Source organism: Palaemon carinicauda, chromosome 6 (assembly GCF_036898095.1).
Source record: "Palaemon carinicauda isolate YSFRI2023 chromosome 6, ASM3689809v2, whole genome shotgun sequence".
In the NCBI taxonomy this organism is placed as follows: domain Eukaryota; kingdom Metazoa; phylum Arthropoda; class Malacostraca; order Decapoda; family Palaemonidae; genus Palaemon; species Palaemon carinicauda.
Window position 1 is genome coordinate 9,622,280 of NC_090730.1, and position 12,500 is coordinate 9,634,779.

Below are 12,500 nucleotides of genomic sequence, written 5' to 3' on the forward strand. Positions count from 1 at the left end.
TGACTTGCGGGTGTACTGTCTGGATCCGCTCTGCGAATAACATCGGTGAGTTTCACGTGGCCTTCCTCTCTAGAGAGAGCCACTATTTCACCAACTCTGGCCCCCAAAGCGAGTGCAAACAGAAATATGACTTTTGAGTCAAATCCTTCTAAGCGCACTCCTCATTGTTCATTATTTAGGCAAAATGAAGAATCTTATCTAGTGACCATGAAATGGGTCTTGGAGGCGCTGAAGGACTAAGCTTAGCACGAGCCTTCGGAATTCATTAAGAACGTCGTTAGACAGGTCGGCCTAAAAGGCATATAGTATCGGTCTTGTCAAGGCAGACTTGCACATTGATATTATGTTGGCTGCTAAACCCTGCTCATGAAGGTGAATAAAGAATGATAAACAGAAATCTGTCAAGATTTCTTTTTCGTTTCTTCACCTCGACAAAGGACACCAGCTTCTTCCATGATGCCTCATATTGTCTTCTGGTTTCCTCCAGAAAGTCTATACTGTCTTTTGATACCCTGAATCTTTTTCTCATCGCTAAGGAGAGAAAATCATGAGATGCAGGTTCCGGGTTTTCTGTGATGAAGTGAAGACAGTCAACTTCTGTACTTGCTGAGACAGGGTTGGATCCGGAAGCGGTACAAACTTCAGTCGTACTTCCAATGCCAGAGGGAACCACACGCTGTTTGGCCACTTGTGGGCCACTATTGCCGTTTTCCCTTTGAAGGATCTCAGTTTGTCGAGGACCTTCAAAAGGAGGTTGTGCGGAGGGAACAGGTAAATCCTGGACCATCTGTTCCAGTCCAGGGACATAGCGTCCATTGCCTCCGCTAGCGGATCCTCGTATGGGGACACATAACGATGTGTTTTCTTGTTGTCTTTCGTCGCAAAGAGGTCTATCTGCAGTTCCGGGACTTGACTCAAGATGAAGGACAACGATCCTGCGTCTAGGGACCATTCTGACTCTATTGGTGTAAACCTGGATAGAACGTTTGCTGTCACATTGCGGCACCCTTGAATGTGAACTGCTGACTGGTGCCATTTCTTCCTTTCCGCCAAGCGGAATATGGCCAACATCACTTGGTTGATTTGAGGCGACCTCGACCCTTGTCGATTCAGGCATCTCACTATCACCTCGCTGTCTAGAACCAATCTTATGTGGGTCGATTGGCGAGGAGATACTTTCTTTAGTGTCAGGAGTACTGCGATGGCTTCTAGAAAGTTGATGTGAAATGACTTGAAAAGATTGGACCAAGCTCCTTGGACTCTCTTCTGGTGACAGTGGCCTCCCCAGCCTTCCTTTGAAGCGTCTGTGTGGATAGTAACTGACGGGGGAGGAGGTTGAAGAAGTATTGATTTCTTTAGTTGCTTGGCTTTGGACCACGGCTTGAGAAGCATTCGCAGACGAGTCGGTAGTGGTCTCATTAGATCTCTTCGCGCGTTTGATGCGTATTTTCTCCAGATTCCTGTTGCATCTTTTAGCTGTGCTCTTAGCACTGTATCTGTTATCGAAGCAAACTGTAGAGAGCCCAGCACTCTCTCCTGTTCGCATCTTGATATCCGTTTGGATTTCAATAGTCTCTTGACAGATCCTGCTATTTCTTTCCACTTCTTCCCAGGAATGGAAAGTCGATGTGACTTTAAATTCCAGTGGATTCCCGACCACTGAAATTTTTGAGCTGGAGATAGTCGAGACTTTTTGATGTTGATCTTGAATCCCAGATGTTCCAGGAACTGGATCACTATCTTGGAGGCTTGCATGCATTCTGTCCTGGATGCTGCCCACACCAGCCAGTCGTCCAAGTAGGCCACTACTTGGATCCCCTTTAGGCATAATTGATGGACGGTTGCGTTTGCAAGATTCGTGAAAATCCTTGGGGCTATGTTTAGCCTGAATGGCATGGCTCTGAAGGCATAAACTCTTCTTTGTAACTTGAAGCCTAGGTAGGAGGAGAGGTGACGATTAATTGGAACGTGCCAATAAGCGTCAGACAAGTCTATAGAGATGGTATATGCCCTTTTGGGAAGTAGGGTCCTTATGTGTTGAAATGTGAGCATCCTGAACTTGTAGTTCACTATGAACTTGTTGAGTGGCGACAAGTCCAGAATGACTCTCAGTTTTTTTGAGTCCTTCTTTGAAACACAAAACAGCCTTCCTTGGAACTTGATGGACTTAACTTTTCGGATTACTCTTTTCTCTAAGAGTTCTCAGACATATGCTTCCAGAACGGGGGTAGAATGTTGGAAGAACTAAGGAAATTGAGGTGGAGGACTGGTCCAGCTCCAACCTAGTCCATTCTTTATTAGGCTGTGGGCCCAGGGATCGAAGGTCCAACGATCCCTAAAGAGATGTAGTCTCCCTCCTACAGGAAGCATCTCACTTCCGCTGTTGTGGACCTGAGGCCTTGCCTCCTTGACCTCGTCCTCCCCTGAATCCCCTTCCCCTTGAAGGGCGTCTAGAAGAACCTCTGGCTGTTCCTCTAGCATTTGAGTGAAAGGAAGAAGTCTGCCTTTCAAAAGATACGTGGTTGGAGGTTGTGCCACTATTTGAGGCACCGTGGTCGCAGGGAGTTGCTGTTGTTGCTGTCGGTAGGGCTTAGCCAGCCAAAAGGATAGCCTAGGCCTTTTTGTCTTCTTCTTGGGTTGGGGACCCTCATCCGGAGAAGACTTTCTTTTAAGATTTAAGCCCCACTTTTTGAGAAGGTTCCTATTCTCCGTGGCGGCCTTGTCTACTACCTCTTTAACCACTTCGTTGGGAAAGAGGTCCTTATCCCAGATGCCAGAGGAGATCAGCTTCCTCGGTTCGTGCCTCACCGCAGCCGAGGCGAACACGAACTCTCTACAGGCTCTCCTAGCTTTAATAAAACTATAGAGATCCTTCGTAACTGTGGCCAGATGAGTTTTGGCCACTACATGAACATGTCCTGGTTTTTGGGGTCACTTGCCATAGTTTCCAATGTCGTTTGCAATGACATCGATGCCGCAAGTGTTTCTTTCGTCTCTTGCTCTCTGCGCAAGAGAGACTCCGACAGCTTTGGAAGTTCCTCACCAAACTGACGTTCGGCAATATCAGCTTCCAGCTTCCTGACTGAGAAGGTAAGGTGAACGTCCTTCCAGTCTTTCTGGCCCAAGGGTAAGGTCAGGGATAACGGCTTGCTTTCCTCCAAGGAGGGGCATGGTTTCCCTGCCTCCATCGCCTTCAAGGCTTCCTTATATCCCTTTTCCATGAAGGGAAAGGCTCTGGTTGGAGAGGCCACAAAGGAGGGAAGCTTCTTACTCAAGGCTGGCACCTTTGAGTTCGTGAAGCCCCTCTCTATCATTGAGCTTGCTAGTAACGCCTGTGCTTTACTATGGTCAAGGACTATGACCTCCTTCGGCTCCGTCTCCTCCTTTGAGGCTGGCTCCTTCCTAAGATGGACATAGCAGTCCGGGTAAGAGTCTTTGTTGGGCCAAAATTCCACATCTTCCAAGGGAATTGGGCCCAACTTCTCTGATATTACAATCTTCCCGGTTGTCATTGGCATGCGTTCGGCATATCTCCAAGGAATGGTATCTGAGCACAAAGGAAGATCCTTCGCGTTGAGTCGCCTCTGGGGCCCACGTGATGCTGCGAATCTACGTACCTCCAGTTTCATCGTAGCTTCCTTTTCATCATTCTTCTTTTGTATTTGTTGAATCATCTCAACAATAGAAGAAAGAGTCCCTTCCAGATCACCTGGGATAGCAGACGATGTAGAGGGAACAGATTCCGGGGCCGGAACCGATGTAACCGACACCTTGTCGATGTCTTCCTCTTCTATTTCTGGAGCCTGGGTCAGCTCCTCCTACTGACCTTTTCATAGAAGGTCCTTCTCTGTATAATCCGACACTTTTGACATCCTATCGTCCAATTGGATGTCTTGAAGGGCGGCCGAGATTTCAGAATCTACCGGATTATGGACAGTTGGTATCTCCTCCTGAGGCTAAGGAATGACTGCTTCAGCCGATGCCTTAGGGAAAAGGTAGGCCCTCATCTTTTCGTTTGGAAGGTAGGGGCCTAAAGTGTTTTTCTGAAAACCCCTCACCCAGGTTTGCAACTTTTCCCTAGCCGCATCCCTTGATTCCGCCGACTTAGGGGTGTCAAATGACTCGGTAATCAGGTTGGAACATATAGTATATACCTGAGGATCCCAATTCCGGAGATCACCTTTGGAGATTGCGCATGCTGCGGGCCTCCTGCATAACTCATGTCCACAGAAGTTCTTACTGCGAACATTGCAAAACATACTCCCGCACTTCGGATGGTCCTCCTGTAAAGAGAAGAGAATCCATGAGTACCAAGTGAATGCTTTTCACTTATTATTAATACATGTAGCTTATACAGTAAAGCTAGAAAGGAAAGAAGGAAAGATACATACTTGTATTTCCTGCCCAGCCAATCGCTGTAACCTCCCAAGATATTAAAACTAAGGATAATTCTATTCTAGAATACCTTATAAATTTTCCTAAGCAGAAAGTTAAGGTGTAACTCACACCTTGAAATAAAGTTTTAATACACGGGAGAGAATGAATACAGAAAGAACTCACTTTCTATATACTGTATGGTTTCAACAAAAGGCTGTACCAGATAACATTAAGTATGTTGGAAGAACTTTAGTGTTACAACAAACTCTATACTATAGTTTTATCAATGCAGTGTGTACTACACCACAAATATAGAAACTACTGTACATCGCATGCTGTCGTGCCAGCCGGCACGCGCCGGCCAGCATTAACCCTTGTATAGTTCGAAGGTATGCTACCTTTAACTAATGGGCGGCAGAACGCTGGCTCGCAAAAGTGTGCCGGCCGAACTGAAAACACTAGCACCCGGCTGCTGGCTGCAGGTCTCGGGATCTGTTTCTACTGCCGGCTGGCAAAGGTAGCGATACCCATGCTAGCCAGCAGTGACTACAAACCAGAGAACATCCACCTACCCGGCTGCCGGCCGCTAAGCCTGCAGCTGGGCTAGGGGTACAAAATACTAGCAAGAGAAACAGTATGGATGTAAGGTTATAAGGCAGCATTGCCATACAACCTTCATCAAGAAAGAGTGAACATATGGAAGGGGAGAATGTACCATACAGGCTTCCTGTATATCCATAGCCTGCCGGGCTCTACCAGCAGACACGGAAGGGAGACCAAGGGAGGTCTGGGGTTCACTCTGCAGAAGAAAAAGGGTCTCTGCCGGCCGGCACGTTATTGCTGGCCGGCACGTTATTGCCAGCCGGCAGAGAGCTGAGCCGGTCCCCCATCCTAACCTACACTAGGTACAGAAGTAGGACTGGCCAAGAGATGTGATGGCTAGGCCATCACTAAGAAAGAGAGGGGGAACGGGATAAGGGTCCTGTAAACTTCGTTCTAGTATGAGACACCCCCAGCAGTTAGGAAAGCTCATCCTAACCTAGAGTTTGTCTATTGGGGAGGAAGGTTGGCAATACTTGCTATCCTCCTCCATACCAGAACAAAGTTAGGTGTAGTTATTTCGCCAGGCAACGGAGAAAACTTATTCTCCAGCCCGAGAAAAACAACACAGAACAGTCTGCTAGCCCACTAGTAGAAGGAATCATCTCGTACAGAATCCTTCAGATGTGGGCTAGGGAAGCAAAGCCTCCTGTGTCTGCACCTAACCTAGTAAAGGAAACTCATTCTCTATGCTAGGAAAACGCAGACCACAGACTAGAACTCGATGTTCTGCCCCAAACCCAAAAACCAGTCACTCTGGTTAGCGGGTCAGGACAGACATATCCTAGTATAGTTATACCTGAATATTATTCAGATAGAACCACTAGGACTAAGCCTAAGGCTTACTCAGAGGGAGAAAGGGATTGAACTTAGTCTCCGGAGGAGATAAGAACAACCGGGGATGTGTGTGAAAGTATACTAAAGCCCCATAGGCTACTAGCCTAGGTGCGGTGAGAATCGATTATCTAAATCACCGGAACTCTCTCGTATACAATCTTGGAAAAGAAAATTCAACAATATCTTACATGTATAAAATATTTGCCTATAGCTTCAATAAAATAACACTCGGCAAACTTATATCATGCATGAAAGTACTAGGGCCAGACGCCTAGGCTGCTAGGCCTCGCGAAGGGCAAGATCGGTTACCTAAATCGCCGAACTGAAAACTAACGGCATCATATAAGAATTTCTAGAGGAGCTAAATAGCTAGATTTATTAAAGCATAATAACCGGGAACGTTGCTCTGGCTAACTCAATGACTCATGCATAGCGAGCGACAGCATCCAGGATGCCTCCGGTAGGCAACAGCTCTTGTTTACGTTAATATCTCTTTTGATTTAATTCAAAACGACAAGAGCTTACATTTATACAAAGTAAAGATAATACTCAACTTTCCAGAGGCAGAAGAGGCCGAAGAAAGCATCATAATGTTGAATAATATCCAAAATAACGAGAGATCAAAAGGAAAACACCTAGTAGTAGAGCTACACGAAAAGGAATAAAGATGGCGCTGCCGTCTTCGTCAGATACACACTGGAAACGGAATAGGAGAGATTCTTTTCATTCTCGTTTTTAGATTCTTATCACTGTAACCCCTCGAAGCGTTAATACTGTTCGGGGGGAAGATAGCTATGTGGCGTGTCAAGAATACGTCCTCTGATATTATGCGATATCCCTGTTAGATTTATTTAGGGATATTCGCTCCAGGAGTTAGAATTCTGGATACCTTAAGGTAAAATTCTCTGGGAATATCACTGTAGTCAAATATACCCTAGGAAGCTACCCTTTAGGAACTTCCATCAGGACGACATGGCCTGAGCCCAAATATATATATATATATATATATATATATATATATATATATATATATATATATATATATATATATACATATATATATATATATATATATATATATATATATATATATATATGTATATATATATATATATATATGTATGTATATATATATATATATATATATATATATATATATATATATATATATATATATATATATATATATATATATATATATATATAATATATGTATATACATGTAAGTATATATATAAATATATATATATATATATATATATATATATATATATATATATATATATATATATATATACAGTATATATATTATATATAACATAAGAAGAAGTTTATTTCTGTCTACTATTCTATTACTTGAAGGATATTTTTGTCATACGAGAATTCAAAAATAACTAACCTTTACTGAAAAGGAATCTCACATTTTAACCCATTACACGATCGTTAAAACGCGAATTTTATTCACCCGTAGGAACTAAAATGCTATCTCAAAAGAAATTAGAATAATTTATCCTCACAATATCTTTCATTTTGAATAAAAAAAAATGAAAACAATCCTGTTTGTGCCGTGAAGTAAGAAAAACAGCCTCGGCGGAAAACAGAAGTAAAATGAAACTGATCAGAACTTTTACGATGACGAAAGTGATTTCCCTAAGGTCCCGAAGATGGAAGCATGTCAATGAGGTTTGGCAGAGGACGTGAATGTTCCAAGGAACTGGAATTCTAAAGGGAGACAAAACTATTTACATTATAAGGAACTACGTAATCAAAACAATTTTTACTATATTGATAGGAATATCTAAGTTTCCCGGACGTTTAATCAAATAATTGATTATTAGAATTAAGTATTTAAAAAAACATGGAAAGTTTTGTGATAGCTGACATGGTAATAGATGTTTTTATCAAAGAGAGAGAGAGAGAGAGAGAGAGAGAGAGAGAGAGAGAGAGAGAGAGAGAGAGAGAGAGAGAGAGAGACTTCAGAAAAGTTTAGAAGAGCTTGAAAACCTATGAGATATATACTAAATTATCATGGGGAAAATTACCAGAAAATATTTTACATCAAAAACTTTATCAACTGTTATGTGCGAGCAAAAAAGCCTGGTCTTTGAGATTCTAGAAAACCAATAGTTTATTTGCAAATTTATAAAGAATGAATATTCATATATGACCAATGATAGCAAAATTTATATCTAAGGATGGGAGAAAAAATGTTAATGTACATGAATTACTCCGCTTACTTAAAACTAATTCAAGATCAATATTTGGTTGGATTCTGTTACTCCTAAAGTTGATAGGCCATAGATAGGTCTAGGATTCTAAGAATAAACTCTATACATCTAAATTGAACATTGATATATCCTTCCAACCCATCTTCTATAACCTAGAAAGTGAGATTCCCCTTATTTTTTTTTTTTTGCTGAGTTGAATAATCTTTATAAATAAGACCCCAGAAATTTGGGTAATATAAATAGTGGAAGAAATCGCATGTCACTTATCTTGACCAAATTTTCTGTTAATTTGAACTCAAATATAACTCATTGATTATATTTCTTTAAGTTATGATTTAATCTTAATATACAACCATAAAGTTTTTTTTTTTTAAACTAATGACAAATGGTTTGATAGACTGACACATAGAGAAAATAAAGTTGATAAATTAAACCCAGTTCATTATAGCCATATAAAAACTAGCTAAATTTCAAGATACTAAAACACTTTTGAAATAGAAAGAAGTCATCTTTTAATCACTAATGTAAAATGTTCTATATAATTAAAACTCCCAAGACTTTCTGCTTGGCACACAAAACCATATAAAAACTGATGTGCCTCTACATTCACACAGCCACCAAATTCAAACTTTATATGTTGTTCCAATCTTTAATTTTGAATTAGCCCCTCTCTCTCTCTCTCTCTCTCTCTCTCTCTCTCTCTCTCTCTCTCTCTCAACTACAAAAACACTGAGAGTGCAGACCTCCACTACGGCAGCTCATTTCGGTCGACCTTATGCTCGACATTGATCTTGACCTTTGACCTAGGACTTTCAAAATTTAATCACTTCCACGTCTCAACAATTAAATCCCTGTAGGTTTCAGTACTCTACGATTAAAATTATGGCTAGGAAGTTGTTCACAAACAAACACAGACAAACGGACAAACAGGGGCGAAAACATAACCTCCTACCAACTTTTTTGACGTAGGTAATATCCTTTAGGCTAGATCTGTACTAGTCAAGCTAAGCGAATTGGGCTATTAAACATCATCCCTTCAATAGAAAAATAACAAATCTAATTAACCTTACCTTGATGAACACCGCTTCACGGATACGAAGCCTCCATACTAACTGTAGGATCTTGAAGCTCGTAGGACATCAGAATTCATCTCACCTTCATAGTCTTGTCTAGTAATGAGCTTTCCTGTAAAAAGGAATCAGAACTGTGTAAGTTCATGTTCAAGTCATACAGGAGTGCAGCAGTTAAAATTATATTAGGAATTAAAAGAATGTCTTCGCTTTTCATAAGATTTCAAGTCCTTTAATATTTTCAAACTATTATTTCTTATATTCTAATTGTTTTATTATAGAAATCTATACTAAACTCTACAGTGCATTCCGTCTTTCAAAATGAATATCCCATCGATATCCAATATATCATATTCGACTTCATCTAAAAAAATTTTCTTTCAAAAATTCGCTGAAAAATTATATTTCTTATTCTGAGGTAATGGTAAATATTTTGAAAAAAGCTGATTATATATTCTTTGCCTTATAGAAATATCAGTAACCACTCAATATAAATTGTTATTTCTTTTGGATTACTTAAATATGGTTGCTGATTTTTTAAATATTTAAGAAATAAGAGAAACGGGAGTTTGATAATTTCTAGTTGTGTCTGCAACCTCACTATCATTATCACTATTACTATTACTATTACTATTACTATTACTATTACTATTACTATTACTATTGTTATCGTAATTATTATTGTTTTTATTATTTGTTAAGCTACAATCATAGTTGGAAAAGTAAGATACTATAAGCCTAGGGGCTCCAACAGGGAAAATAGCCCAGTGAGGAAAGGAAACAAAAAAATAAAATATTTTAAGAATAGTAACATTAACATAACTATTTCCTATATAAACTATAAAAAAATTAACAAAACAAGAGGAAAAGAAATAAGATAGAATTGTGTTCCCTAGTGTACCCTCAAGCAAGAGAACTGGTTTGAGTTTGGATTGTCCTTCTCCTAGAAGAGCTGCTTACCATAGGTAAAGAACCTCTTCTACCCTTACCAAGAGAAAAGTGGCCACTGAATAATTCCAGTGCAGTAGTTAAACCCTTGGGCGAAGAAGAATTGTTTGATAATCACAGTATTGTCAGGTGTATGAGGGCAGAGGAGAATATGTAAAGAATAGGCCAGACTATTCATTATGTATGTGAGGGAAAAGGAAAGATGCCTTGGGTCCTTATCACATAGTCAATCTCTTGGACATTATATTTACCATTGCCACTGCCATAATGAAAGTGAAAATTGTCTGAAACTTTACTGACCATTTGTACCATTCGATTCAATATTCACACATGAAGTCCTTTCTCAAAAGCTAGGTACAAAGTTAATTACCCTGAAATAAGAGGGTGTCCATAATTGTTAATAACAACTAATTTGCATCTGGTCCTAAGTTAATGTAGCGTGAGATGTCTTAATGGGCTAATGGATGCTTCATCCGTTCTTTGTTTTTTATACCAACTTTGTATGACTTTTTTGGTTTGTTTCATTTAATGGCGTGTAGTGATATATTTATGTTTTAATTCTCATTTTGATAAATGCATCATGCTTTTGAATATACTGTCAAAGTTTGCTTCATTTTAATTGACACAGAATATATTCATTTTTGTGTGCATATATACATACCTGTATATACTTACACAGACACACATCTATATATATATATATATATATATATATATATATATATATATATATATATATATATATATACCTACAGTATACACACATGCATATAATACATACACACACACACACATATATATATATATATATGTATATATATATATATATATATATATATATATATATATATATATATATATATATATATATATATATATATATGTATATATATATATATATATATATATATATATATATATATGTATATTATATATGCATGTTATAAATATATATGCATACATATATATACATGCACATATGTATTTTTTGATGTCTTATTTTTTCACGATAGAATCAGAGGAAAGTATAAATATTAATTATTTTTCATCAATTATCAAGTTTTATAATATAAAAGCATTTACGTTAAACTACATAGATGTAGTGAGCTAATTCAGTTTTTTTTTTAAAAATACGATTCTTCTCGGAATATGTACAGCATGAACTCTCTCTCTCTCTCTCTCTCTCTCTCTCTCTCTCTCTCTCTCTCTCTCTCTCTCTCTCTCTCTCTCTCTGTGAAAACCTTTAAAAATCTCTCTTGTGTTCTCCATGACTCCTATAAAATCAGAATGTTGAACTGACAGCTGAAATTCATGAATTTAAAAGAACTGTTTCTTCTTTCAAACAGAAAAATCGTCAAAAATTCCTAGTTTGTTGCTGACATTTCGGTCATCCATCTCTGAAAGTTATTTAATATTCATGATTTTTCAATCTCTCTTCTTTGTAATGTGAATGTTTCTGAATGTGTAGGAATATGGAGTTGTTGGATTCCTATGTTCGATGTTAATTGGATGTCTTCCACATTCTGGGGTTAGAGTTCTCTTGCTTGAGGGTACACTCGGGCACACTATTCTTTGTAATTTCTCTTCCTCCTGTTTTGTTAAAGTTTTTATAGTTTATATGGGTAATATTTATTTCATTGTCGTTACTGTTCTTAAAATATTTAATTTTTACTTGTTTCCTTTCCTCACTGGGCTATTTATCCTGTTGGAGCCCCTTGGCTTACAGCATCCTGCTTTTCCAACTAGGGTTGTAGCTTAGCAAGTAATTATAATAATAATAATAATAATAATAATAATAATAATAATAATAATAATAATAATAATAATAATACAAATTACGTTCTTTGGTATTTTACATCCTACTTTTTTTTTTCTAATAAATTGTTAGCAAATAATTTCTTAAAATTATCATAAGCGTCAGACTCACATTTTGCAGGCAGTATTTCAATATAAATCTGACCTTATAAGTTTCTCTTGGAACTTGACCTTCACTGTATAGGTCATCTAGCTGTCATATATTTGTTCTATGGTGATAAAATGTCACTATTTTATTGTCCATTTTGCGATATCCTTCAAGAAATTTTGAATTAGCAACTCTATGATCATTTTAATAAAGCTACTAGTACATTCGTCTCCTGTTACTGCAGTTACACAATAGGTCTTATCTGTACTTTACTTTGGCATGACTAATGGGTGTAGTAGGTGGGTTTTCCTTGGGGGGTTGATAAGTTACATGTGTGAAGTGAATTTACGTATTATTAATGTTTTTCTAAAAGAAATAAATAGAATAGTTAAAATGATTTTATTCACTTTAAAATTGTCGATTAATTTCTTTAACTGATATCTGAATTCTACATTTTTTCTTTTTGAATACTTTAGTCAAGAAAGTCAGGTATTTCAAAAGGATATTTTTCATCTGGAATTCTTCCATATTAAATCA

At 38.3% G+C, this 12,500-nt stretch overlaps 1 long non-coding RNA gene across 1 annotated transcript in view; it reads right to left on the bottom strand.

The window, feature by feature from the left end:
* LOC137642421 (uncharacterized) overlaps nt 1-9,133 on the bottom strand; it is a 151,121-nt gene extending 141,988 nt beyond the window's left edge. The window contains exon 1 of the long non-coding RNA XR_011044780.1: nt 9,113-9,133. This is a non-coding gene — a long non-coding RNA (uncharacterized lncRNA). The remainder of the gene's footprint in view (nt 1-9,112) is intronic.
* Between the last annotated feature and the right edge of the window lie 3,367 nt (nt 9,134-12,500).